Raw genomic sequence first — 26299 nt, 5'->3', positions numbered from 1 at the left:
ATTTATGAGTATCTGGAAAGACACTGCTTGATTAGGGACAGCCAGCACGGATTTGTGAAGGGTAGGTCTTGCCTTACAAGTCTTATTGAATTCTTTGAGGAGGTGACCAAGCATGTGGATGAGGGTAGAGCAGTGGATGTAGTATACATGGATTTTAGTAAGGCATTTGATCAGGTTCCCCATGGTATGCTTATGCGGAAAGTCAGGAGGCATGGGATAGAGGGAAATTTGGCCAATTGGATAGAAAACTGACTAACCAGTCGAAGTCAGAGAGTAGTGGTAGATGGTAAATATTCAGCCTGGAGCCCAGTTACAAGTGGAGTTCTGCAGGGATCAGTTCTGGGTCCTCTGCTGTTTGTAATTTTTATTAATGACTTGGATGAGGGAGTCGAAGGGTGGGTCAGTAAATTTGCAGATGATACGAAGATTGGTGGAGTTGTGGATAGTGAGGAGGGCTGTTGTCGGCTGCAAAGGGACTTAGATATGGTGCAGAGCTGGGCTGAGGAGTGGCAGATGGAGTTCAACCCTGCCAAGTGTGAGGTTGTCCATTTTGGAAAGACAAATAAGAATGCGGAATACAGGGTTAACGGTAGGGTTCTTAGTAAGGTGGAGGAACAGAGGGATCTTGGGGTCTATGTTCATAGATCTTTGAAAGTTGCCACTCAGGTGGATAGAGCTTGTAAGAAGGCCTATGATGTATTAGTGTTCATTAGCAGAGGGATTGAATTCAAGAGTCGTGAAGTGATGTTGCAACTGTACAGGACTTTGGTTAGGCCACATTTGGAGTACTGTGTGCAGTTCTGGTCGCTTCACTTTAGGAAAGATGTGGGAGCTTTGGAGAGGGTTGGAGAGGGTGCAGAGAAGATTTACCAGGATGTTGCCTGGAATGGAGAATAGGTCGTACGAGGATAGGTTGAGAGTGCTAGGCCTTTTCTCATTGGAACGGCGAAGGATGAGGGGTGACTTGATCGAGGTTTATAAGATGATCAGAGGAATAGATAGAGTAGACAGTCAGAAACTTTTTCCCCGGGTGCAACAGAGTGTTACAAGGGGACATAAATTTAAGGTGAAGGGTGGAAGGTATAGGGGAGATGTCAGGGGTGGGTTCTTTACCCAGAGAATGGAGGGGGCATGGATTGCGCTGCCTGTGGGAGTGGCAGAGTCAGAATCTTTGGTGACCTTTAAGCGGCAATTGGATAGGTACATGGATGGGTGCTTAAGCTAGGACAAATGTTCGGCACAACATCGTGGGCCGAAGGGCCTGTTCTGTGCTGTATTGTTCTATGTTCTATGTTCTATGTTCTAAGGAAGACAGCTGACATGATAGAGGTGTACAATGTAATAAACGGCATAGGTAGATAGCCAGAGACTTTTCCCCAGGGCAGAAATGGCTGTCACGAGGGGTCATAATTTTAAGGTGATTGGAGATTAGGGGAGATGTCAGAGGTACGTTCTTTACACACAGTGTGGTGGGTATGTGGAATGCACTGCCAGCAGTGGTAGTAGAGTCAGATACATTTAAACGACTGTTGGACAAGCACATGTACGCAATAAATTGAGGGGCGTGTAGGTTAGGTTGCTCTTAGATTAAGATAAATGCTTGGCACAACATCGTGGGCCAAAGGGCCTGTACCGTGTTCTGCTCTATGTTTTATACAGAGGAACCTCGATTATCCGAAGAAGATCTCAAGGTGCCAATAGAAACATTACATAAAAGACGTGTTTCCAACACTGGTTGCGTCTTTTGTTTACAGTGATTAAAAATGACCTCTGCTTCCCGAAATGCTGTCGAGAGCAGTCCTGCATATTGATGGGATTCTCTGTCTCCATTTCTCTCTCGCTCTCTCTGTGTCTCTCTCTGTGTCTCACTCGCTCTCTGTCTCTCTCTGTGTCTCACTCGCTCTCTGTCTCGCTCTGTGTCTCACTTGCTCTCTGTCTCTCTCTGTGTCTCACTCGCTCTCTGTTTCTCTCTTTCCCCGCCCCCCCACACTTTCCCTGGAGTTCTACACAGGGGTATACCCTAAACCCCCCTTCCCCAGATAATCTGTCCAACATTGTCCTGTACAGGGCAGAGTGGGAAATTGTCAAAAACTTGTGCTTTGTGTGTGAGGGTTTGGGGTGGGGTGGGGGTGGGTGGCGGTGGACAGGGGGTGTGGCGGGTGGCGCGCATGCTGCTGCCTTGTCTCCTGAACAGGGAAGCGGACTTTGCAGGTGCTCGCTGTGTCAATCCCATTGAACTGAGATGGGGGGGGGAGGAGGCTTCAGCAAAGCTGCTGGTCCCTTGCACACAAGTGTGTGTCTGCTCAGAAACAAACCCCAAGATAGAGAGAGGGAGAACGGCAGGCAGTGAGGAAAAAGGAAACTTCAGAAAACTCCCAGCCGCAGAGGAGAGGCATTGAATCAATTAACTGAATAATCAATTATCCAAAAGAAATACTGTATATATTTGATGTTCCCATGTACAAATCGCCCTCTGTGTGAAAAGGTTGCCCTTTTAAATACACATGATCAGGTCCTGAAGATTTATCTACTTTTATTTTTTAAGATCACCAGCACTTGCTCTTTTGTAATGTGAACTGTTTTCAAGACATCAGTATTTACTTATCAGAGTTCATTTTTAATAATACATCAGTATTCAGTTCTCTATCCCCCATTTCTTTCTCCACAGTAAAAACTGAAGCAAAATATTAATTTAGTATCTCTCTCATTTCCCATGTTCCACACACAGATAGCCTCACTGATCTCCAAGGGGCCCCATTGTCTCCCCAGTTGCTCTTTTGCTCTGAATGTACTTGCGGAATCGCTTTGAATGATCCTTAACCTTGGCTGCCAAGGCTATCTCCTATCCATTTTTTGCCCTCTTAAGAATGCCCCTATACCCCTTTACTCTTCAGGACATTCATTTAATTCCAGTTGTCTATATGTAATGTAATGCATTCTATGCAATATAATGTGGGTAAATGTGAGGCTAGCCACTTTGGTCACAAAAACAGGAAGGCAGATTATTATCTGAATGATGGCAGTTTCGGGAAAGGTGAGGTGCGTGGTAGAACAGTCACTGAAGATTGAAGTGCAGATACAGCAGGCAGTGAGGAAAGCTAATGGCACACTGGCCTTCATAGCAAGGGGTTTTGAGTATAGGAGTCAGGATATCTTGCTGCAGTTTTACAGGGCCTTGAGTATTGTGTGCAGTTTTGGTCTCCTAGTCTGAGGAAGGTCATTGTTGCTATTGAGGGAGCCCTGTGAAGGTTCACCAGACTGACTCCCGGAATGGCAGGCCTGACTCCTGGGATGGCAGGCCTGACATATGAAGAAAGACGGGATTGACTGTGCTTTTACTCACTGGAATTGAGAAGAATGAGGGGACATTTCATAGAAACATAGAATCCTGATGGGATTGGAGAGGCTAGATACAGGAAGACTGTTCCCAGTGTTGGGGATGTCCAGAACAAGGGGTCACAGCCTAAGAATAAAGGGTAAGCAATTCTGGACTGAGATGAGGAAGAATTTCTTTACTCAGAGAGTAAGGCCCAACGAGTCCACACCGACCCGCTGAAGAGTAACCCACCCAGACCCATTCCCCTACCCTATATTTACCCTGACTAATGCACCTAACACTGTGGGCAATTTAGCATGGCCAATTCAGCTAACCTGCGCATCTTTGGACTGTGGGAGGAAACCGGAGCACCCGGAGGAAACCCATGCAGACACAGGGAGAATGTACAAACTCCACACAGTTACCTGATCTGGGAATCGAACCCGGGTCCGTGACGCTGTGAGGCAGCAGTGCTAACCAGTGAGCCACTGTGCCGCCAAATGGTTTTCTCTTCCACACAGAGCTGTCGGGGCTAGTTTGTTTAATATGTTCAAGAGGGAACTCATTTGGCCCTTGTGGCTAAGGGGATCTGGGGGTATGGAGAGAAAGTGGGAATAGGATTCTGAAATTGCACGAAATGTCATGATCATATTGAATGGTGATAAAGGCTGAAAGGGCCGAATGGCTTACTGTTTCTCATACTCTTGACGAGAGCCTCAATATCTTTAGTCATTGATTGTTCCCTGGTCTTATCAGCCTTATTGTTCACTCAAACAGGAACATGATGTCTCTGAACTCTCGTTATCTCAATTCTGAAAGGCTGTCATCTGCCAGCCATCCTTTATCTGTGAACAGTCTATTCCAGTCAAAAGTCTCATAACATCAAAACTAGTCTTACTCCAATTAAGAACTTTAACTTTTATGCAAGGCCTATCCTTTTCCAAACTATTTTAAAACTAATAGAATTATGCTCACTTGTGCCATGAACACATCAGACACTTGCCCTGCCTTATTTCCCAAGGGAAGGTCAAGTTTTGCTCCTTCCCCAGTAGGTACATCAAACTTGCCAAAACATTCTGCTCACCAATTACCAAAAGGATGTGGATGCTTTGGAGAGGGTGCAGAAGAGGGTCACCAAGGTGTTGCCTGGTATGGAGGGTACTAGCTGTGAAGAGAGGTTGATTAGGTTAGGATTATTCTCATTAGAAAGACGGAGGTTGAGGAGGGATCTGATTGAAGTTTACAAAATCCTGAGAGGTATAGACTGGGTGGATAGCAAAAGTTGGCGGGGGGTGGGGGGGGGTGGCTACGACTTCAAGGTGAGAGGGGAAAACTTTAAGGGAGATATATGTGGAAAGTTCTTTATGCAGAAGGTGGTGGGGGTATGGAATGTGTTGCCAGCGGAAATGATAGCGTCATTTAAGATGGATCTAGACAGATAAATGAATGGGCAGGGAGCAAAGGGATACAGATCCTTAGAAAATAGGTGACAGGTTTAGACAGAGGATCTGGATTAGCGCAGGCTTGGAGGGCCGAAGGGCCCGTTCCTGTGCTGTAATTGTTTTTTGTTCTTTGTTCTTTATCCCAGTCCTATGTTCCTAACCATATTCTGCGTTCATCTGCCTTACCTGTAAGATCTCTCACATTGAAATAAATGCGGTTTAAGTCTTCAAAGTTACCTCGTTCACTGACTTGCTCTTGTCTGCATTTACTAATTAACTCTTTTAAATTCATAACCATCCTCATCTGTCTTTCTATTCTCACTATTAATGAGGATCTCCACTGCTCAGGAGTTTAAAGGCTCCTGAATAGAACTAGCAAATTTCCTTGCTAGTTCAAGCAGGATGGGTTGCACCTGAACCAGAAGGGCACCAATATCCTGGGGGGTAGGTTTGCTAGCAATCTTCGGGGGGGGGGTTTAAACTAATTTGGCAGGGGGATGGGATCCGGACTTGTAGTCCAGCAAGTAGGCTAGCTGTTTTTCAGGATGTCCAAGAATGTAGGGAGGCTGTGGAGAAGGTAGCACTGACAGGGAATACTTGCGGACACAGAGATGGGTTCAAGTGTGTATACTTCAACGCAAGGAGTATCAGAAATAAGGTGGGTGAACTTAAGGCGTGGATTGGTACTTGGGACTACGATGTTGTGGCCATCACGGAAACGTGGATAGAAGAGGGACAGGAATGGTTGTTGGAGGTTCCTGGTTACAGCTGTTTCAGTAGGATTAGGGAGGGTGGTAAAAAAGGAGGGGGTGTGGCGTTGCTAATTAGAAATGGTATAATGGCTGCAGAAAGGCAGTTCGAGGGGGATCTGCCTTTGGAGGTAGTATGGGCTGAAGTCAGAAATAGGAAAGGTGCAGTCACCTTGTTGGGTGTTTACTATAGGCCCCCCAATAGCAGCAGAGATGTGGAGAAACAGATTGGGAAACAGATTTTGGAAAGGTGCAGAAGTCACAGGGTAGCAGTCATGGGCGATTTCAACTTCCCAAATATTGATTGGAAGCTCTTTAGATCAAGTAGATTGGATGGGGCGGTGTTTGCGCAGTGTGTCCAGGAAGCTTTTCTAACTCAGTATGTAGATTGTCCAACCAGAGGGGAGGCCAGATTGGATTTGGTACTTGGTAATGAACCGGGACAAGTGATGTGGGTGAACATTTTGGTGATGGTGACCACAATTCTGTGACTTTCACCTTGGTTATGGAGAGAGATAGGTGCGTGCAACAGGGTAGGTTTTACAATTAGGGGAATGGTAATTACGATGCTGTAAGACAGGATCTGAGGAGCATAAGTTGGGAGCATAGGCTGTCAGGGAAGGATGTCATGGAAATGTGGAACTTTTTCAAGGAACAGATATGATGTGTCCTTGATACGTATGTACCTGTCAGGCAGGAAAGAAATGGTCATGTGAGGGAACCTTGGTTGACGAGGGAGGTTGAATGTCTTGTAAAGAGGAAGAAGGAGGCTTACATAAGGTTGAGGAAACAGGGTTCAGACAGAGCAGTGGAGGGATACAGGATAGCCAGGAGGGAGCTGAAGAAAGGGATTAGGAGAGCTAAGAGAGGGCATGAAAAATATTTGGCGGATAGGATCAAGGATAACCCAAAGGCATTTTATGCGTATGTGAGAAACATGAGAATGACGAGAACGAGGGTAGGTCCGATCAAGGACAGTAGTGGGAGACTGTGTATTGAGTCGGAAGAGATAGGAGAGGTCTTGAATGAGTACTTTTCTTCAGTATTTATGAACGAGAGGGACCGTATTGTTGAAGAGGAGAGTGTGAAACGGACTGGTAAGCTAGAGGAGATACTTGTTAGGAAGGAAGATGTGTTGGACATTTTGAAAAACTTGAGGATAGACAAGTCCCCGGGCCTGATGGGATATATCCTAGGATTATGTGGGAAGCAAGAGAGGAAATTGCAGAGCCGTTGGCAATGATCTTTTCGTCTTCACTGTCAACGGGGGTGGTACCAGGGGACTAGAGAGTGGCGAATGTTGTGCCCTTTTTCAAAAAAGGGAATAGGGATAACCCCGGGAATTACAGGCCAGTTAGTCTTACTTCGGTGGTAGGCAAAGTAATGGAAAGGGTACTGAGGGATAGGATTTATGAGTATCTGGAAAGACACTGCTTGATTAGGGACAGCCAGCACGGATTTGTGAAGGGTAGGTCTTGCCTTACAAGTCTTATTGAATTCTTTGAGGAGGTGACCAAGCATGTGGATGAGGGTAGAGCAGTGGATGTAGTATACATGGATTTTAGTAAGGCATTTGATAAGGTTCCCCATGGTAGGCTTATGCGGAAAGTCAGGAGGCATGGGATAGAGGGAAATTTGGCCAATTGGATAGAAAACTGGCTAACCGGTCGAAGTCAGAGAGTAGTGGTAGATGGTAAATATTCAGCCTGGAGCCCAGTTACAAGTGGAGTTCCGCAGGGATCAGCTCTGGGTCCTCTGCTGTTTGTAATTTTTATTAATGACTTGGAAGAGGGAGTCGAAGGGTGGGTCAGTAAATTTGCAGATGATACGAAGATTGGTGGAGTTGTGGATAGTGAGGAGGGCTGTTGTCGGCTGCAAAGGGACTTAGATATGATGCAGAGCTGGGCTGAGGAGTGGCAGATGGAGTTCAACCCTGCCAAGTGTGAGGTTGTCCATTTTGGAAAGACAAATAAGAATGCGGAATACAGGGTTAACGGTAGGGTTCTTAGTGAGGTGGAGGAACAGAGGGATCTTGGGGTCTATGTTCATAGATCTTTGAAAGTTGCCACTCAGGTGGATAGAACTTGTAAGAAGGCCTATGGTGTATTAGCGTTCATTAGCAGAGGGATTGAATTCAAGAGTCGTGAAGTGATGTTGCAACTGTACAGGGCCTTGGTTAGGCCACATTTGGAGTACTGTGTGCAGTTCTGGTCGCCTCACTTTAGGAAAGATGTGGGAGCTTTGGAGAGGGTGCAGAGGAGATTTACCAGGATGTTGCCTGGAATGGAGAATAGGTCGTACGAGGATAGGTTGAGAGTGCTAGGCCTTTTCTCATTGGAACGGCGAAGGATGAGGGGTGACTTGATAGAGGTTTATAAGATGATCAGAGGAATAGATAGATTAGACAGTCAGAAACTTTTTCCCCGGGTACAACAGAGTGTTACAAGGGGACATAAATTTAAGGTGAAGGGTGGAAGGTATAGGGGGATGTCAGGGGTAGGTTCTTTACCCAGAGAGTGGTGGGGGCATAGAATGCGCTGCCTGTGGGAGTGGTAGAGTCAGAATCATTGGTGACCTTTAAGCGGCAATTGGATAGGTACATGGATGGGTGCTTAAGCTAGGACAAATGTTCGGCACAACATCGTGGGCCGAAGGGCCTGTTCTGTGCTGTATTGTTCTATGTTCTATGATATTGATCCCCGTCTGGTTTAGGTGAAACCTGTACCTTTTGCACAGGTCTTTTCCTCCCCTGAAGAGATCCCAATGATCCAAAAAGCTACAGTTGTTCACTGTACCTAAGCCATTGATTCATCTGCCCTATCTTCTTATTCCTACTCTCACTTGCACATAGCACCAGGCATAACCCAGAGATTCTGCTTTCTAATCTTCTGCTTAATTTCCTATATTCACTGTGCAAAGCCTCAACCAGAGGAACCTCAATTATTTGAACAAGATGGGCGGGCACTATTTTCTTTGGATAATTGATTATTCGGTTAATTGATTCAATGCTTTTCCTCTGGCTGGCCATGGGGTGAGTCTCAAAATAGAGCGCCTGCGTGTACACACACACACACACTTCACTGGAACTTTTTGACAAGTTCCCACTCTGGCCTGTACAAGACAATGCTGGAGAGATTATCTGGGGAAGGGGGTGGGGGGGGGGGGGGGTTTAGGGTAGACCCCTGTGTAGAACTCCATGGAAAGTGTCAGGAGAGAGAGAGAGAGAGATAGGGTGAGAGGTCAGTCATTTGGAGATGGTACCTGGCCTCCCAGTCCAGGACTATTCTCGACAGCATTTCAGTAAGCCGAGATCACTTTTAATCACTGTAAATAAAAGGCACGATCAGTGTTGGAAATAAGCATTTGATGTAATATTTCTATCGGGACCTTGAGATCTCCTTCGGATAATCTGATATTTGAATAATTGATATTCCGATAATCGAGGTTCCTCTGTATATAAGTTGTTAAAATGTATATAACAACTGATGGACAGTTGTTATATACATTTTATAGCTTCTCCCTCTCCCCTTTGAAATTTACTGCAGCTGCTTTGAGGCAGCCTTTACCCTGGCAGCAGCGAGGCAATATTCTCTCTCTCCATCATAGAATTTCCTGTTTATGCCCCTGACAGGAGCGTCCCTTATAAGAATTACTTACTTGAACCTTGACAAACCCTGCTGAACAGCAGATTCGTTCTTGGTGCCGAAGGTCTGGCTGCCACTTCTATTTTCCTTTGAGAAACTATCCCCCTGAACAGTGTCCAGAATGGTTTCAGACAGGAATAGCCACACAAGACTCCCACACTATCTTCCTACCTCTCCTGACAGTCATCCATCTATCTGACTGGACGCTGCTTCACTCCATCAGCATTCCATTCATACTCAATCAATATGCTGTTTGCACTCACTTACATTGTATCGTTACATCACCTACACTCAATCAGCACACTGCCGACTGTCCATCAGCACACAGTCTACAGTCCATTAGTACAGCTCTACACTCCACTCAAACTCAGTGTTCCATTCATGCTCCACTTACAGTCCGTCACTCCTCCATTTAGACCCCATTCTGCAACACCTACACTCCATCAATGTTCTATTTATATTTCACTTCCATTGCATCTCTATTGTTTATAGTACACAAGTACATGGGTTTGCGCTCCATCAGCAGACAACTCACACTATCAGTACTCCCTTTGTGGGCGGAATGGTGGCACAGTGGTTAGCACTGCTGCCTCACAGCGCCAGAGATCAATTCCCGCCTCAGGCGACTGACTGTGTGGAGTTTGCACGTTCTCCCCGTGTCTGCGTGGGTTTCCTCCGGGTGCTCCGGTTTCCTCCCACCATCCAAAGATGTGCAGGGTCAGGTTAATTGGCCATACTAAATTGCCTGTAGTGTTAGGTAAGGGGTAAATTTCGGGGTATGGGTGGGTTTCGCTTCGGCGGGTCGGTGTGGACTTGTTGGGCCGAAGGGCCTGTTTCCACACTGTAATCTAATCTAATCTAATCTAATCTAATCTAATCTAATCTTTACATTCCATTGACACTCCATTTTCAATTCATTTCCACAACCATCAACATTCCCATTCGCTCTCCATCAGCACTCCCAAAGCAAGTCGTAGAATTCATAAAAGTGCCCAGTGCAGAAGGAAGCCATTCAGACCACGCTGACCCTCGGAACAGCATCCCACCTGGACCCACCTCTTCCCCCACACCCTACTTTTACCATAGCTAACCCACCGAGCTTGTACATTCCTGGACATTAAGGGTACTTTAGTATGGCCAATCCACCTAACCTGCACATCTTTAGACTGTGGAAGGAAACCCACGTTGAACAGGGGAGAACATACAAATTCCACACACACAGTCGCTCAAGCCTGAAATCGAAGCCAGGTCACTGGTGCTGTAAGGCAGCAATGCTTGTCACCATGTCTCCCACTCTCATGAGCACTCTCACCAGCTCTCCATTGGCACACCCATCAGATTTCTCATTGCCCATCAGCACCCGATTAGTAATCCATCAGTACTTCATCAGCATTCCATTAGTAATCCATCAGCTCTTCATCAGCATTCCATTAGTTATCCATCAGCACTGTATCAGCACTCCATCAGCATTCCCATCAGCTCTCCAATAGCATTCCCATTGAATTTAGTGCATATCTGGCATTAAGAACGCCACGCTGACCAGGAAACCACTGTTGATCATCAGAGAAGAAAGATTAGATTCCCTACAGTATGGAAACAGGCCCTTCGGCCCAACACATCCACACCGATCCTCTGAAGAGTAACCCATCCAGACTCATTCCCCTACCCTACACTTAGCCCTGACAACTGCAATTAATGCTATGGGCAGTTTAGCATGGCCAATTCACCTAACCTGCACACCTTTGTATTGTGGGGGAGAATCCACACAGACAGTGGGAGAATGTGCAAACTCCACACAGACCGTCGCCCGAGAGTGGAATTGAACCCGGGTCCCTGGCACTATGTGGCAGCAGTGCTAACCACTGAGCCACCATGCCTTTCCATGCATCATGTTCACTAATGGGGAAACTTTTTCACTCAGACAGTGGTACGTGTATGGAATGAGCTGCCAGAGGAAGTGGTGGAGGCTGGTACAATTACAACATTTAAAAGGCATCTGGATGGGATTATGAATAGGAAGGGTTTGGAGGGATATGGGCCGGGTACTGGTAGATGGGACTAGATTGGGTTGGGATATCTGGTCGACATGGACGGGTTGGACCGAAGGGTCTGTTTCCGGGCTATATATCTCCGTGACTAATGACATTTAGGGAATGAAGTGGCAGTCCTTATTTGGTTTGGACTGCACATAACTGCAGATCCACAGCAATGTGGTTGACTCAGTGTGGTTAGAGAAAGACAATAATTCTGGCCTAGCTCTAGATGCCCACATCCCGTGAATGAATAAAAAGGACGTTGTACTGACAATCTCTGTACATGTTGATAGATTCTGTACACCGTGAGGGACGCAGGTTGCCTTGGTTCAAGGATCTACATGACATCCTACATAAATGTGCGCTCTGTCAGCCCTGCAGAGAGGGTGTGTGCAACTGTATGTATGTGGCACAGTCAGCAGTGTTGAGATATCCGATGAACAGATGGTGTTGAGGGAAACGAGGCAGCAGAAAGTTTGCCAAAATGAAGCTTCACAGCTCAGAGTCCGACTCCATCTGGGAGTTGCCTAATGACAGGAGTGGTTCTATAAAAAGAATCGCTATGGTCACGGTATGTGCTGCTTGAATGAAGAGAAGAACAATTCACAACAACCAAACCAAACTGGGTTTTTGTTTTCTGTGAGCGAAAGGGGTGGAGCGAGCTGGTACAATAAATTGTTGGTGAGAACAGATTGAATACAGAGAACCAAAATGAGATTTCAGTTACGGTAACTCCTCCTGAACCCTCCCCAAGATGGCTGTGCTGTATAGAGTTGGACCTGAATGTGAAATGCTCAAAATAAACCTGTGATGTCAGGAATGTATAACACTCAGTGGAAGAGTACTCAGCGGCCTAGTATGTCTTTTTCTCTCTCTAATAGTTCCTTGAAGCAACAGTGAAGACTCGCTCACAGCGAAAGCCTGCAAATGGAGACAGTATTGTAATGCAGCTCCACAAGAGTCAGGGCAGAAACTCTGTTTCCCACTCACTGTGTGGGTATCAGGAAAGATTTACATGCTGATACTCATCTAGTTCATCCACATCAACCACGTGACACAAAGCCAGGGCAGGATTTGAACCCAGCCTGCTCTAACTTAGAGGCAGTATGCTCATGCTGCACCACAAGAGCCAGTCATACTGGTCTGATGTACCATACCAGACCTGTCCTGGGAAAGTATGGGCAGACACAGGAAAGAGACATAAACAGTTTTACTCCAAACCAAGCATTCTTACAGAATCTTTGGTCACCGCACAGAAGGAGACCATTTCTGTGCCAGCTCTCTGGAAAAACAGGTCACCTGATGTCACTCTCCTGCCTCTGGCCTGTGTTCTGACAAATCTTTCCTCCTTACATAGTTAACCAAATCCCATGAAGGGGCCCTGCCTCCACACTCACTGATAGTGAAGTCCAGACCTTAACCACTCGCTTTGTGAGAAAAAGACCCTTCCTGTTTCAATCACCCCTTTTGCCAATAACTTTAAATCTGTGTCCTGTGGTTCTCGATCCTTGTGTAAATTGGAACAGATGATCCTATAACCTGTGTGCAGATCCCCGGTCATTTTGAATGCCTCTATTAGGTTGCCTCTCTCTTCACCAGGGAGAACATTTACAACCTCTCCAAACTGTCCTCATCAACGAAGTTGCTGTAAAGAATATACATCACCTTTTCCTTCAGCGACCACTTTTGCAGAGTGGAAGACTTGCCTTCACCACACTGTGAGAAAGTTGCACTTCCTCGCTGCTGCAAATCCTCCTGTAGTAAACCAGCTCAGCTTCCAGTGAGCTGAGTCACTCACTGCTGGTTAGCAAACCTGGTCAAACTGTTTATCTAATTAACTGACTGTAACTGGGAGATGTTTAACATTGACTGAGAGAAACTGATTTGGTGTTACAGTTAGATTAAGCAATGTTTTATAAAAATTATCAAAGGTTCTTCCTATTTGTCACATATACTCTAAACACTTTTGTATAAATGCCAGAATCCCATCTATCCCTACATCCACAGTTCTCTACTGCCTTTAGAATTCTATCATTTATTGTGTCTCCATGTTCTTTCAACTAAATTTATCACTTTCCACTTCTCTACATTAGGTTTGATCAGGCCCTTGTCAGACCATCCTGTCTATGTCCCCTGTGTTCTGTTAAGGTCAATCATGTGTTAATTCTATGTTTCATGTATTAGTAACATTCAGGAAGTACAGGTGGAAGAGGTTGATTCTGTTCCTTGAGCACACAGAAAGAGATCTGTACTTTCGTGGGTACCCAGTGAAGGTTGAATGAGTGCATCAGGATACCTAGCAATGACATTTGAATTTTCCATAGGACGTTAAGAAATATGAACAGTAATGGACTGTATGGCCTCCTGATTACCTGTTGCATCTGTGCAATAGCTTTCTGTGTCTCATGCATAAGTAACCCACTGCTCGAGTTGCATTATGTTGCAGATTTATGCAATTTTTCTTCATTTAAACATTATTTGGTTCTCTCTTCCAAAGTGAACTTCATATTTTCCCTCATAATCCATTTACTAACTTTTTTCTCACTTACTTAACCCATCAAAATCTTCTGAGAACTATGTGTATCCCTCTCACAATTTGCCTTTCCACCTATTTTTGTGTCATCTGGAAATTTGGCTGTAGTACACTCGCTGATTTTGCGGAAAGTCATTAATATTTATTGTAAACAGTTGCAGTCCGAGCCCTGATTACTGTGGAATCCCACTGGTTACAGGTCACCAACCTGAAAAAGATCCTCTTACCCCACTTGCTGTACCCTGCTTATTAACCAGTTTTCTACCTGTGCCAATGTACAACCTCCAACACTATGGGCTCATCTTCTGACTCAATGTTTTGTGAGGTATCTTGTGAAATACCTTCTTTAAGTCCACATACAACACATCTACTGGTTTCCCTCTATCCACTCTCGTAAACCTTCCTTAAAAAGCTCTAATTAGTCCAACACAATTTATTGAGTTTTTAAAAAATATTTGTTTTTGTCATCTCGCAGCACAATTCCAGTGTATTGTTCAAAGGCAACAAATTTCGTTGAAGTTTTTGTGTTGTACTCATCAAGATAATAAAGACAATACCAACATAATGGGGAAAATGTGTCCATAATATGTGCAAAAAGCACACTAATTGGTCCAGTCTGTAGAGTTGTTGCCATAAAAAATGCACCAGTTAGTTGGTGACTGACACTAACTGCCATAATTTGTTTAAATTTAAATCAGGTGGCTTTGTTTGGCTGGTCCAGGCTGAGGAATGACAGAAGGGCTGCTGCTTGTTTTCATTTGAATCAGGTACAACGTGTTCATGTTCTTTCTATCTGCAAAGAACAGGGCCTTATGGATAAAAATATGTAGTTTTTAGACCACACAAATGCATCACAAGACAAGCACACCTGACCATCTTAAATTGGTTTTCTGCATAATACTGAATACGATCGGGATTATTTAGCAAATACTTTCACAATCACATGTAATGCTGTGAGTGAAATAGTGTTTTACATTCTCTGCATGCTACATGTAATGTGCCAAATTTTGAAATCGGAATCTAACCCCATCATATCTACCTGTCCTGGGTGCATTTAATCAGAACATGGTCAAGGGAGCTTTACTCTGTATCTAACTGTGTGCTGTGCCTGTCCTGGGGATGTCTGATTGGGCAGTGTAATGGGGACAGTGTTGAGGAAGTTTTACTTTTAGCTTAAAAGAGTCGAGGAAGTTTTACACTGTATCTAACCCCTGTGCCATCCCTGTCCAGGGAGTGTATTAGTCCTAAGTCTAAGCACAAGGATTTAATTGCAACTCAGGATCTACTGTGAAGAACATATAAAATAAAGTTTAATTTTTAGTGCCAGATCAATCTAAAACCAAGTCTATACAATTTTTAATTTTGTCACCTATTCACCAAATTTCAATTTGAACCTGTTACTGCATATTACCTGCCAGTGACTGAAGTTCTTTGTTGCAGAACAGTCCATCAAATAGGTCTCTGCGAGATGGGTGAGATACGTGGAATTAATTATCTTCATTTGGGGGAACACTGTCTCACAAGAGTGTGTGGAGCGACAGTAAGATTTCCTTTTAAAAGCAGAGGATGGAAGGATGGAGTACAATTCTCCAGAAATTACTGACCCTTAATCTGGCTTTCAGCTCAGTATCATTTTGTTTTGGAAAGATCCCCAGACCAACTCCATTGCTTTGTAAATCAAATGACTGGTGGTATTTAAGAGCCAGTCCACCAACGTCTACTTGAAGGAATGGATTGAGCCAAACATGACAATTTATTCCATCACATCTAATTCTTGAAATTGCCTGTTGGATTCCTGTGTGAACTTCCCCCGGTGTGCACAGTGATTTTCTGGGTGGAACAATTTTTTTTGCATTTGAACCTTTTCTAGTATTTTCTCCAGACGCAGAGTTTTGCAGCATTTTAATTTTTAGTTAGGAGAACTGTGAACCTAGTTTCAATTTGAATGTATTCAAAGGACTGATCATATGTTGCGGAGTCTGATCTTTCTTTGCAGTTCACCGTTCAGCTTGTTCAATTTTGATGTTCTGTCTGTGAAGTTGAATGACCACACATTGTCTGACAGCTCACTGAAGACTTTATTCCTAGATTTTAAAATAGTGACTATTTCAGGCATCAAATCTAAATATTTTTGCAGGACATTCCCTCACATCAGCATGGAGGATTAGAGTCAAGATCGGAGTGGTGCTGGAAAAGCACAGCATCCGAGGAGCAGGAAAATCAATGTTTTGGGCTTAATTCCTGATGAAGGGATTTTGCCCAAAACATTGATATTCCAGCCTCTCGGATGCTGCCAGACCTGCTGTGCTTTTCTAGCACCACTCTAATCTTGACTGTAATCTCCAGCATCTTCAATACTCACTTTCGCCTAGCATTGAGGATTAGGCAGTAAGTAAGGATTTGAGCAGGCAATGCAGAAGGGCTGTTGCTCACATCAAGTTTAAAATTTTAACAATAACTGTCATTCCTAAAATCCATAACTTTACTGGCTAACACTTGTTTACAGTGGTAATTGACAAAAGAGGAGAAATGAGGAACATTTCTGCAAAATCTGCATTTGTGAAAAATGGCTGGTGCACCATCAGTTATGATGGAAACCAGTTTCTTGATTGGAATGGTTTCTTGAGCATATCTTTGACAATATATCACATGGTGTGTTGTTTAGTAATGTTAAATCTTATGGGATCCAGTGGGAGTGAGCCAATTGGAAACAAAGTTGGCTTTTTAATAGCAGAGAGAGTGCTGGTAGAGGATTGTTTTTCAGACCGGAAGCCTGTGGTGTGCTACAAGGATTGCTGTAGGTCTACAGTTATTCGTCATTGATATAAATGATTTGGAGGCATGGTTAGTAAGTTTGCAGATAATGCATAGTTGACAGTGAAGAAGGTTATCTGGGAATGTTTTGAGATCTTGGTCTTCTGGGCCAGTGGGCTGAGTGAGGAATGGTAGATGGAGTTTAATTTAGATAAATGCAAAGTATTGCATATTGGTGGGTCAAACCAGGGCAGGGCTTGCACAGTCAATGTTAAGGCCCTGGGGAGTGTTATTTAACAAAGAGATCTTGGGGTACAGATTCATAGCTCCTTGAAAATGGACTTGCAGATAGACATATGGTGAAGAAGGTTTTGGAATGCTTGCTTTCATCAGTCAGAGTATAGGAGTTGGAACATCTTGTTGCTGTACAAAATACTGGTGAGGCCATGTTTGGAGTACTGCGTGCAGTTCTGGTTGCCCTACTATCGAAACGGTATTAACAAACTAGAAAGAGTGCAGGAAGGATTTACTAGAATGATACCTGAACTGGAAGGTTTGAGTTATAAGGAGGGATTGGATAGGCTAGGACGTTTTTCTCAGTAGAAGACTGAGGAGTGGCCTTAAAGAGGTCTATAAAATCAACAGACAGGAGGGTTCCCTCCTAGTTGGGGAACACTTCAGTGGTCCAGGACATTCAGCCTTGGGACCTTCGGCTGACCATCCTGCAAGGTAGACTTCGGGACAGGCAGCAGAGAAAAGTGGCTGAGCAGAGGCTGATAGCTAAGTTTGGTACCCATAGGGAGGGCCTCAACCAGGACGTTAGGTTCATGTCACATTACAGGTGATGACCATTGCACTATACACGCACATAGATACTCCTACATGCACGCACGCACGCGTGCACACACACACACACACACACGCACTCCTATACACACATACACACATACACTTAGACACGCACACACATAGACACGCACACAGACACCCACACACACCCTCACAGACACACACACTCCCACACTCTCACATGCACCCCCTCACAGACTTAAGACACTCTACACTCGCTACACACACATACACTTTCTCACACTCACAACCCCCAACCCAGACACACATACATACACACACGCACACGCACACCCACTCACATGCACACATATATTTTGTGTGGTGAATTTGTACTTTCAGGGTTACATTGCACTTTGCTCAAAAACTGCATGCATTCATGTAGAACTCTGAGCTCAAAAACTGCATGAATTTATGTAAAACTCTGTTATCTCACTTTTTAGATTAGAATCAATCTAAACCTTATGACATAGACAGAGAACACAGGGGGCTAACACCTTCAACATATTGTCTAGCTATCACCATTGTTAACAGCTAACCCGAGAATGCAACCTTTTTAAAAAAAAGGATTTTGTGATTTACACATGAAAGAAGTGAAACTATCACTGTATTCTAACAGATGAAAGGCTTAACAGACAATCAATTTTTCAATGTATAATTTCAGTTACATCACACTGAAAATTTTTGCTATAAATTCTGTGTTAGATCGAGCCCTCCACAATCACCTGATGAAGGAGCGTCGCTCCGAAAGCTAGTGCTTCCAATTAAACCTGTTGGACTATAACCTGGTGTTGTGTGATTTTTAACTTTGTACACCCCAGTCCAACACCGGCATCTCCGAATTATAAAATCAGTGAAGGCCCAGATAAGGAAGATAGCCAACAGCTTTTCCCCATGGCGGGAGCCTAAAACGAGAGGGTATAAGTTTAAGGTGAGAGGGGAGAGATACAAAAGGGTCCAGAGGGCGATTTCTTTCACCCAGAAAATGGTGAGAGTCTGGAACAGGTTGCCAGAGGTAGTGGTGACAATGAGTATAATTTGGTTACTTAATAAGCATTTCAACAGATACATGGTTGGGATAAGTGTGGAGGGATATGGACCAAACGTAGGCAAACGTTGTTTAATTGTGAAAACTGGGCTGCATGGGCAGGTTGGGTTGAAAGGTCTGTTTCCATGTTGTAGAACTCTATGAATCATGTACCTTTTTGAATTTGTTGCAGGTATCATCACCCCTGTTGTCTCTTAAGTTTTGTCATGTCGTGATGTTAAAAAAACGCGCACACAAAAACATCTGGGTTGTGTCGGTCATGTCAATGGATTGAACTGCTATTAGAAGCATTCAGAACCTTTCAAGTTCTGCTGTAGTTGCTGAAACATGTCTTTGGATACACATCCATTTGTCGTGCTGCTACGGACAAATCAAATTTCTGCCATTATTATTTGTTCTTTGTCCTTGAAGTCTTTGAAGAAAGAGTCAATGGCTGCAGTCACTGGTTCTTCATTTATTTTGCCACCTGTGAAGGATTTCTTGTGCTTTGCCAAATGGTGGCAAATGCAAAGTGATGCTTTAGTGCAGATCTTACCTATTTCTGTTCATTTGGAAAAAATGATAGTTTGAGTTTTAACACTACCTTCAGTAAGTCAGCTTTCTTCATATGAGCATGTTATTTGACAGTAAACTATCATTGAATTTACTGTGCATGGTTGTGTGGTGCCATTCTATACTCCCATTCTTACTTAGCAACACGCTTTCATGAAAATAAGGTAAACACTTTTCAGTTGTGCACAGAAATGGGTTGCTCTTTGGAGGGTTGGTGTGGACTTGTTGGGCCGAAGGGCCTGTTTCCACACTGTAAGTAATCTAATCTAATCTAAATTAATTTACACATTCTACCTGGACTTTGAACATTTTTGGTTTCTGTTCAGATGCTCCAGGCCCATCACTCCTCATTATTGCTTGACCTTGTAGTTTGTTCTGTCGTTCTGCCACTGATCATGCACAGGTCTGTGTCTGGATCTGTGCCTCTGGAACATCCAGAATGTTACTGGCTGCTTTCAAGAGTGGAGACATGGCAGGTCATTTCTGGAGCTCCTGGTCGGCTTCTACTGCTCAGACATTGGGTGGTGGGGGACAGCGGAGATCCTGTAATTTTTCTTTGTCCTGCACGGACTTGCTAGACAAACAGCTGAAGGAAAAACACTGCAGGTCTACAGAGAATGGATAGAGGAGTAGGTCTAGCTAAGCTACTCTCACACAGAGTCTGCATGTACACGATGGGCCGAATAGCCTCCTATATTTCTAGTACTGTAACATAATGCTTCATGCCAGTTTCTAGTATATTTCTAAATTGTTTGTTTGCAATGCCACCTTAAAACTGACTTTACCCTGCAATAATTATCCGGCTGGACCAATCTGAAACATGATATAACAAACTGGAAAAGCTTGATAAGAGACCATTCAAGCCCGTGTAGGTGCAGTCCTCTTTCAAAGCGGGATCTCTTGTGGGCTTGAGACCCACTCCTCTCCCACAGTCCTGCAATTGCTCTTCCTTCTTAAGTGTATACTCATTGTATAGAATGTAATCAAGGCCATTGACAGTCTGCACAGAAGAGATCTGACATTTCTCAAACAGGTTTGATATTCCCGAGAAACTTGCAAAATTGATAACTCCTTTTTTTTTTTCATTGTTGCACAGCTTTCTGAAGCAGGAATCCTGTAGTAACCTGATGATTGAGTTGTGTTTGTGGTGAGGGAATGTGGCTGGATGTCAAGATCAACTATCAGAGACTCTGCGGTCGCAGTTGACAATGACTTACACCATGAGCTCTTGTGTAATAACCTTGGATCTGGCACCTTTTCAAATGTTTTGTTTTGGAAATCCAAGTACATCCACAGGTTCCTCTTTATCGACTTTGCTTGTTACTTATTACATCCTCGTATAATTTGAACAAATTATTGTCATTTCCACTGTGTCTCAAACACCACCTCGAAGATCCAGGATGATCAGGGTTCATCCAGATTAAGATGATTATTGTTTTATAAACTTTGATTTTTTTTTTACCAATATCGAGTTAGCCTTCTAGGTCTTGCTTACTTTTCCAAAGTTAAAACTCATACAACTGAAGAAGGGCCTGTGCCCGAAACGTCGAATCTTCTGTTCCCTGGATGCTGCCTGACCTGCTGTGCTGTTCCAGCAATAAAGTTTCAGCTTTGATCTCCAGCGTCTGCAGACCTCACTTTCTCCTCAAAGTTAAAACTCACACAACACCAGGTTATAGTCCAACAGGTTTATTTGGAAGCACTAGCTTTCGGAGCGACGCTCCTTCATCAGGTGGGGCAGGATACATGCGACACAATTTCTCGTACAAGATCAAAGTGTCATACAACTGATGTGAGTATTAGACAAACCTGGTGGCTGTTAAGTCTTTAATCACTTGGAATGGGGATGCAGATTTTGATTGATTAATAGGTAAATCCCAGAATTTACACATTAATCAGTCAAAACCTGCATCCCCATTCTTAGTGAATAAATACTTAAACAGCCATCTAGGTTATTTAAATCAGTTGTATGACACTTTGATCTTTTACTGTCAATTCTGTGTCGTATGTATCCTGCCCCACCTGATGAAGATGCAGCACTCCGTAAGCTTGTACCTTCCAAGTAAACCTGTTGGACTATAGCTCAGTTTCATATGATTTTAACTTTGTCCACCACCGTTCAACACTGTTCACATCATGAATTGTTCAAAAGTAATAGACATAGCTCTGACACACACTCATCAAACTTTTCCACCCGTTCAGTTTCATCCCTTCCAGTTTCAAAATGCACAGCCTCCGGATGATTTCCCTTTGCCTTATTTGTGCTAATCCACAAATTTCATTTGTATAGAATTCTAAAAGAATAGTTAAGCGTGGGTTCATGAAGGGCAGGTGATGCTTAACTAATGTTTTGGAATTCTAAAAGACATTACGAGCGCAGTGGACAAAGAGGACCCAGTGTATGTGGTGTACCTAGATTTCCAAAAGGTCTTCGACAAGGTGCTGCATAAGATAAGGATGTTACGGCATGGATAGAGAATTGGTTGACTAACAGGAAGCAAAGAGTGGGGATTAGTGGGTGCTAATCTGGCTGGCCATCGATGATTAGTGGTGTGCCTCAGGGATCAGTGTTGGGCCTGCAATTATTCACAATTTATATAGATGATTTGGAGTTGGGGACCACATGTGGTTTGTCAAATTTTGTGGATGACATGAAGATGAATAGCAGAGCAAAATGTACAGAAGAGAGTGGACAAAGCTCTGGCAGATGGGCGACAATGTTAATAAATGTGAAGTCATCCATTTTGGTAGGAGTAACAGTGAAAAGGACTAGTACCTGAATGGTAGTAAGTTGCAGCATGCCGCTGTACAGAGGGACTTGGGTGTCCTTGTGCATGAATCACAAAAGGTTGGTCTGCAGGTACAACAAGTAATTAGGAAGGCAAATGGAATTTTGTCCTTCATTGCTAAAGGGGTTGAGTTTAAAAGTAGGGAGGTCATGATGCAGCTGCTTGGATGTTTGTGAGACCACACCTGGAGTACTGTGTGCAGTTGTGATCTCCTTCCATGAGAAAGGATGTACTGGCTCGGCAGGAGGTTCAGTCGGGTGATTCCGGAGTTGAGGGGGTTGGCTCTCGAGGAGAGACTGAGTAAACTGGGATTATGTTCACTGTAAATCAGAAGAATGAGGGGGGATCTTATAGAAACATATAAAATTATGAAGGGTATAGATAGACTGGGAGGGGCAGGTGAGGGCATAGTCTCAACATTAGGGGGAGCAGTTTTAGGTCTGAATTGAGAAGGAATTTCTTCATCTTTAGGGTTGTAAATCTGGGAATTCCCTGCCCAGTGAAGGCTTCCTCAGTCAATGTTTTTAGAGCTAAGATAGATTTTTTTTTGAACAATGAAGGAATTAAGGTTACAGTGAGAGGGTGGGTAAGTGGAGCTGAGTCCATGAAAAGACCAGCCATGATCTTATTGAATGGCAGTGCAGGCCAGAATGGCCTGATGGCCTACTCTTGCTCAGTGTTCTTATGTAGACTTCACATACACTTTATCATATAGTCTCTTCCAATTTGTTCTTGATGTTGCTATAAGATCCATGTTATCAACAAATCACAATTGTTTGTTTCAAATCTTGTTGTATGAGAGGACTCCTTCAAAATCATAAGATAGATGCAGTAGGATTCATTATTGTTCCATTGCTAGGTTTAATAAATCAGACAGAAGTTACATCCTTCATTCACCCAAAGTCAGCCCTTCCGTTGGTTTTAAAACAGCTCGAACACTGCAGGGGTTTGTTATAGCTTTCTATCAGTTTCACAAGGTTCCTGGGGATATCATACTGTTTAAGAAATGTCAGATGTCTTCTCTATGAAGACTGTCAATAGCCTTGTTTACATTCTATAAACAAATATTACTTGGAATCTTAAGAAGGAAGAAATATTGCAGAACTATGGGATAGGACTGAGTCTCAAAGTACTGTATACCTCTTTCATAGAGGCCTTCACAGATGCACTGGGCTGAATGGTCTCCCTCAAAGATGTGTCATTTCATAAAGTTGTTGCTACAAAAAAAGAAAAATATTGCATTTCCTACATTTCTCAGAAACTTGTCTTATCAGTAACAGTTAATGTATTGAACCATTGTGTTCTCCATACAGTATCACTCCTCCATATCTCTTCATTGTTGTCTCAGTACATACTCTTCCATGTAAATGCAGTGAGCTGGTTCTTCTGTAATTGCTGCTTTTGCACTGCTCACATTTTTTTTTAAACAGCTGATTTTATTGTATCTCCCCAGATTTCGAGATATTTGCTCTTTTCAGTTATGTTGTTAGACAGGCTTTCCATCGCTTTCGCAGGATGTTTCTCATCATCCCCTGCAATGTTCTGCAGTTATATTTGCAAACCCTAAGAGCCTTTTTCACCTCAAACTATCTTTAATTTTCTTCCAGGAAATCCAGCACTGATTCTGCTCCAGTTGGACAATGGGTAGTTTCTCTTGAACCGATTCATCTGTATCCTCAAAACAGTCTTTAATTTATTGGTCTTTAATTACGGACCATTTGGCCTGTTCAACTGCTGTCACTTAACATATGCAAACCTACTGAGTTCTCTTACCATCTGACAGTCTGTGTTTTGTCTCTGTTAGATTAGTTCACATGAGGGTGCAACATCTTCTATGTTCTATGAATGGATGTTTTACACTGGTTGTTTTTTCCAGGTATTTCTGTCTCTCTTAGTTTTCCTTCTTTTCGTTAGTTTTTTGTACGCATTAAGCATTTTTAAAAAGACTTTCATCAATTCCAAGACTACCTTGATGCATATGTCTGTTTCCTCATGTTGTTTTTGACTTGCAGTCTTATTTCTGCTGTGCTTGATATTGCGTGTCAGATATGTCTTCAGTTACAGTCATAGAGTCTTACAGCACAGAAACAGACCCTTTGGTCCAACAAGTTCATGCTGAACATATTCCCAATCTAAACTGCCTGTTCCTGACCCATATCCCTCCAAACTTTTCCTATTATGTGTTTTATTTCCAAATGTCTCTTAAATGTTGTAACTGTACCCACATCCCCCACTTCCTCAGGAAGTTCATTCCACATGCAAACCACCCTCTGTGTAAAAGAAATTGCCCCTCATGTCTTTTTTTAACCTCTCTCCTCTCACCTTCAAAATGTACCCCCGTGTCTTGAAATCCCCCATCCTAGGGAAAACGGAACTACCATTAACCCTATCTATACCCCTCATTATTTCATAAACTTCTATAAGTTTCCAGCTTCTCTTTATGACTCAAACTTTCCATACCTGGCAACAGCCTGGTTAATCTCTTCTGAATCCTCTCCAGTTTCATAATATCCTTCCTATAACTGGGCAAACAGAACTGGACACAGTATTCCAGAAGAGGCCTTACCAACATCCTCAACATGACTTCATACTCCTTATCTCCAAAATAGTGTTTAGCCTGTTTTAGATATTAGATTCTGTCAGATTGTCCAGAGCCCAGACTTTTATCTGGAAGCCCTTTCCAGCAATGTTCATTCTCAATATCCCCATGGCTAAAATCAAAGTACTGGTCAGACCTGTCATCAGCCCGAAAGCATCTGCTCAACAGCATCTTGATAGTGACTTGCTTCTCTATCTATGAGGTAAAATTAACTCAATTTTATGATTTTCTTTGATATAAAAGTGTTTTCTGTAATTGGATGGAAAGTTAACTGATGTCCTCCCCAAATCCCAATTTCCTTATGTCTCCAACTGACATGCTGCTTTCACAATGAACTATCACATGAGCAGCTAGGAGGTTTTGAGCTGCTTCTGTTCCAGTTTTATGGGAAGTGTCTATCATATGCTGCTGGTCTAAATACTTGGACCATTTGGACTTTACTCCAGAATCAAGCTTTCAGGAAAAGAAGGATATGTGGTTGAAATTCACGTGTGATTAACTTGCTGTTGGTTTCACTCTTGCCTCATGAAAACCAGCTACCATCCCTGATATTAAAAACTTGCTCACATTATAGGGAAACTTATCGTTACCATTACTTTAGCCTTGGCCAAGCCAGAACAAATTTTTCAGAATCTTTAGAAGATAATATTTAGATAATCTTTAGAAGATGGCTAACTAATGAAAGACAGAATGTGATAATGGGATATTTTTAGGTTGGGAACCTGGAGTGCCACTAGTGGGGGAGACAATGATTTACAATAGATATTCATGACTTGAATGAGGAAAGTTAATGTACTATCACCATGTGGGCTGCAGTGGTTTAAGAAGGCAGCTCACCCACCACCTTCTCAAAGGCAACTAGAGTCAGACCAGCCAGTGAGGCCCATGCCCCACAAGTGAACATAAGAAAAAGGTTGTGGATGTTACGAAAATAATTGAGGAACCAAGAAGTGAGGATGACACAGACTCTGCAGAGGGATTTAGACAAAAACTTAGCAGGCAGAATATAATGTGAGATTTTGCACTTTGGCAGGAAGAATAGAGGAACTGAATATTATCTAATTGGAGAACAATTGCAGAAAGCTCCAGAAGAGAGAGGTTCGGGAGTCCTTGACCTTGAGATTCAAAAGGCTAGCATCCAAGTTCAGCAAGTAGTACGGAAGGCGAGTGTAATGATGGCCTGTATTTCAAAGAAAAGAAAATGTTAAAGTAGGGACATTTTGCATGAAGCACTATTCAGATCAGAGCTGGAATACTGTGAACTGTTCTGGATCCCTTATCTAAGGAAAGCTATATTGGCATTGGATAGATAGAATCATACAGTACAGATCCCTTTAGTCTATTGAGTCTGTACCACCAAAAACACACTACGAGCCACACTAGGGCTATCTTCTCACACTAGGCCTACAGTGTCGAATGTTATGACACTTCAAGTACTCATCCAAGTACTTGTTAAAGGTTGTGAAGTTTCCTGCCTCAACTAACCTCCCAGACAGGGCATACCAGATTCCCACTACCATCTGGGTGAAAAAAATACATTCCCCAAATCCCCTCTAAACCTCTTGACATTTCCTTTAAAATTATTGGCCCCTTTCACTAAGGCGAGCAGCTGCTTTCTATTTACTCTGTCCATGCCCCTCAAAATCTTAAACACCTCTATCAGTTTCCTCCTCAATCTTCTCTGCTCTAAAATATAATCCGAGTTTACCCGGCCTCTCTCCGTAGCTGAATTGCTCCATCCCAAACAACACCCTGGTGAACCCTCTCTGCGTCCCATCCAGCTCAATCATATCCTTCCTATCGTGTGGTGATCAGAACTACACACAGTACTCCAGTTGTGGCCTAACGGAAGTTCTGTACAGTTCCAGCATAATCTCCCTGCTCTTATAATCTATACCCCGACTGATAAAGGCAAGTATCCGAATGCCTTTTTAACTACCTGATTAACCTGGCCTGCCACCTTTAGGGATCTGTGGACAAGTACTCCAAAG

At 43.3% G+C, this 26299-nt stretch overlaps 1 protein-coding gene across 6 annotated transcripts in view; it reads left to right on the top strand.

Annotated features, from left to right (window-relative positions):
• Nucleotides 1–26299, top strand: part of LOC122562959 (F-actin-monooxygenase MICAL3-like) — a 587087-nt gene that overhangs the window by 70388 nt on the left and 490400 nt on the right. For all 6 annotated transcript variants that reach the window (XM_087997541.1, XM_087997540.1, XM_087997538.1 and 3 more), the window contains exon 2: nt 14416–14484. The gene's annotated coding sequence lies outside the window, so the exon portion shown is untranslated. The remainder of the gene's footprint in view (nt 1–14415; nt 14485–26299) is intronic.

This window comes from Chiloscyllium plagiosum, unplaced genomic scaffold, assembly GCF_037043375.1.
Source record: "Chiloscyllium plagiosum isolate Xiang-an unplaced genomic scaffold, Cpla_swu_hap1 HiC_scaffold_19, whole genome shotgun sequence".
Taxonomy (NCBI): Eukaryota; Metazoa; Chordata; class Chondrichthyes; order Orectolobiformes; family Hemiscylliidae; genus Chiloscyllium; species Chiloscyllium plagiosum.
This window is presented reverse-complemented; position numbering and strand designations above follow the sequence as displayed.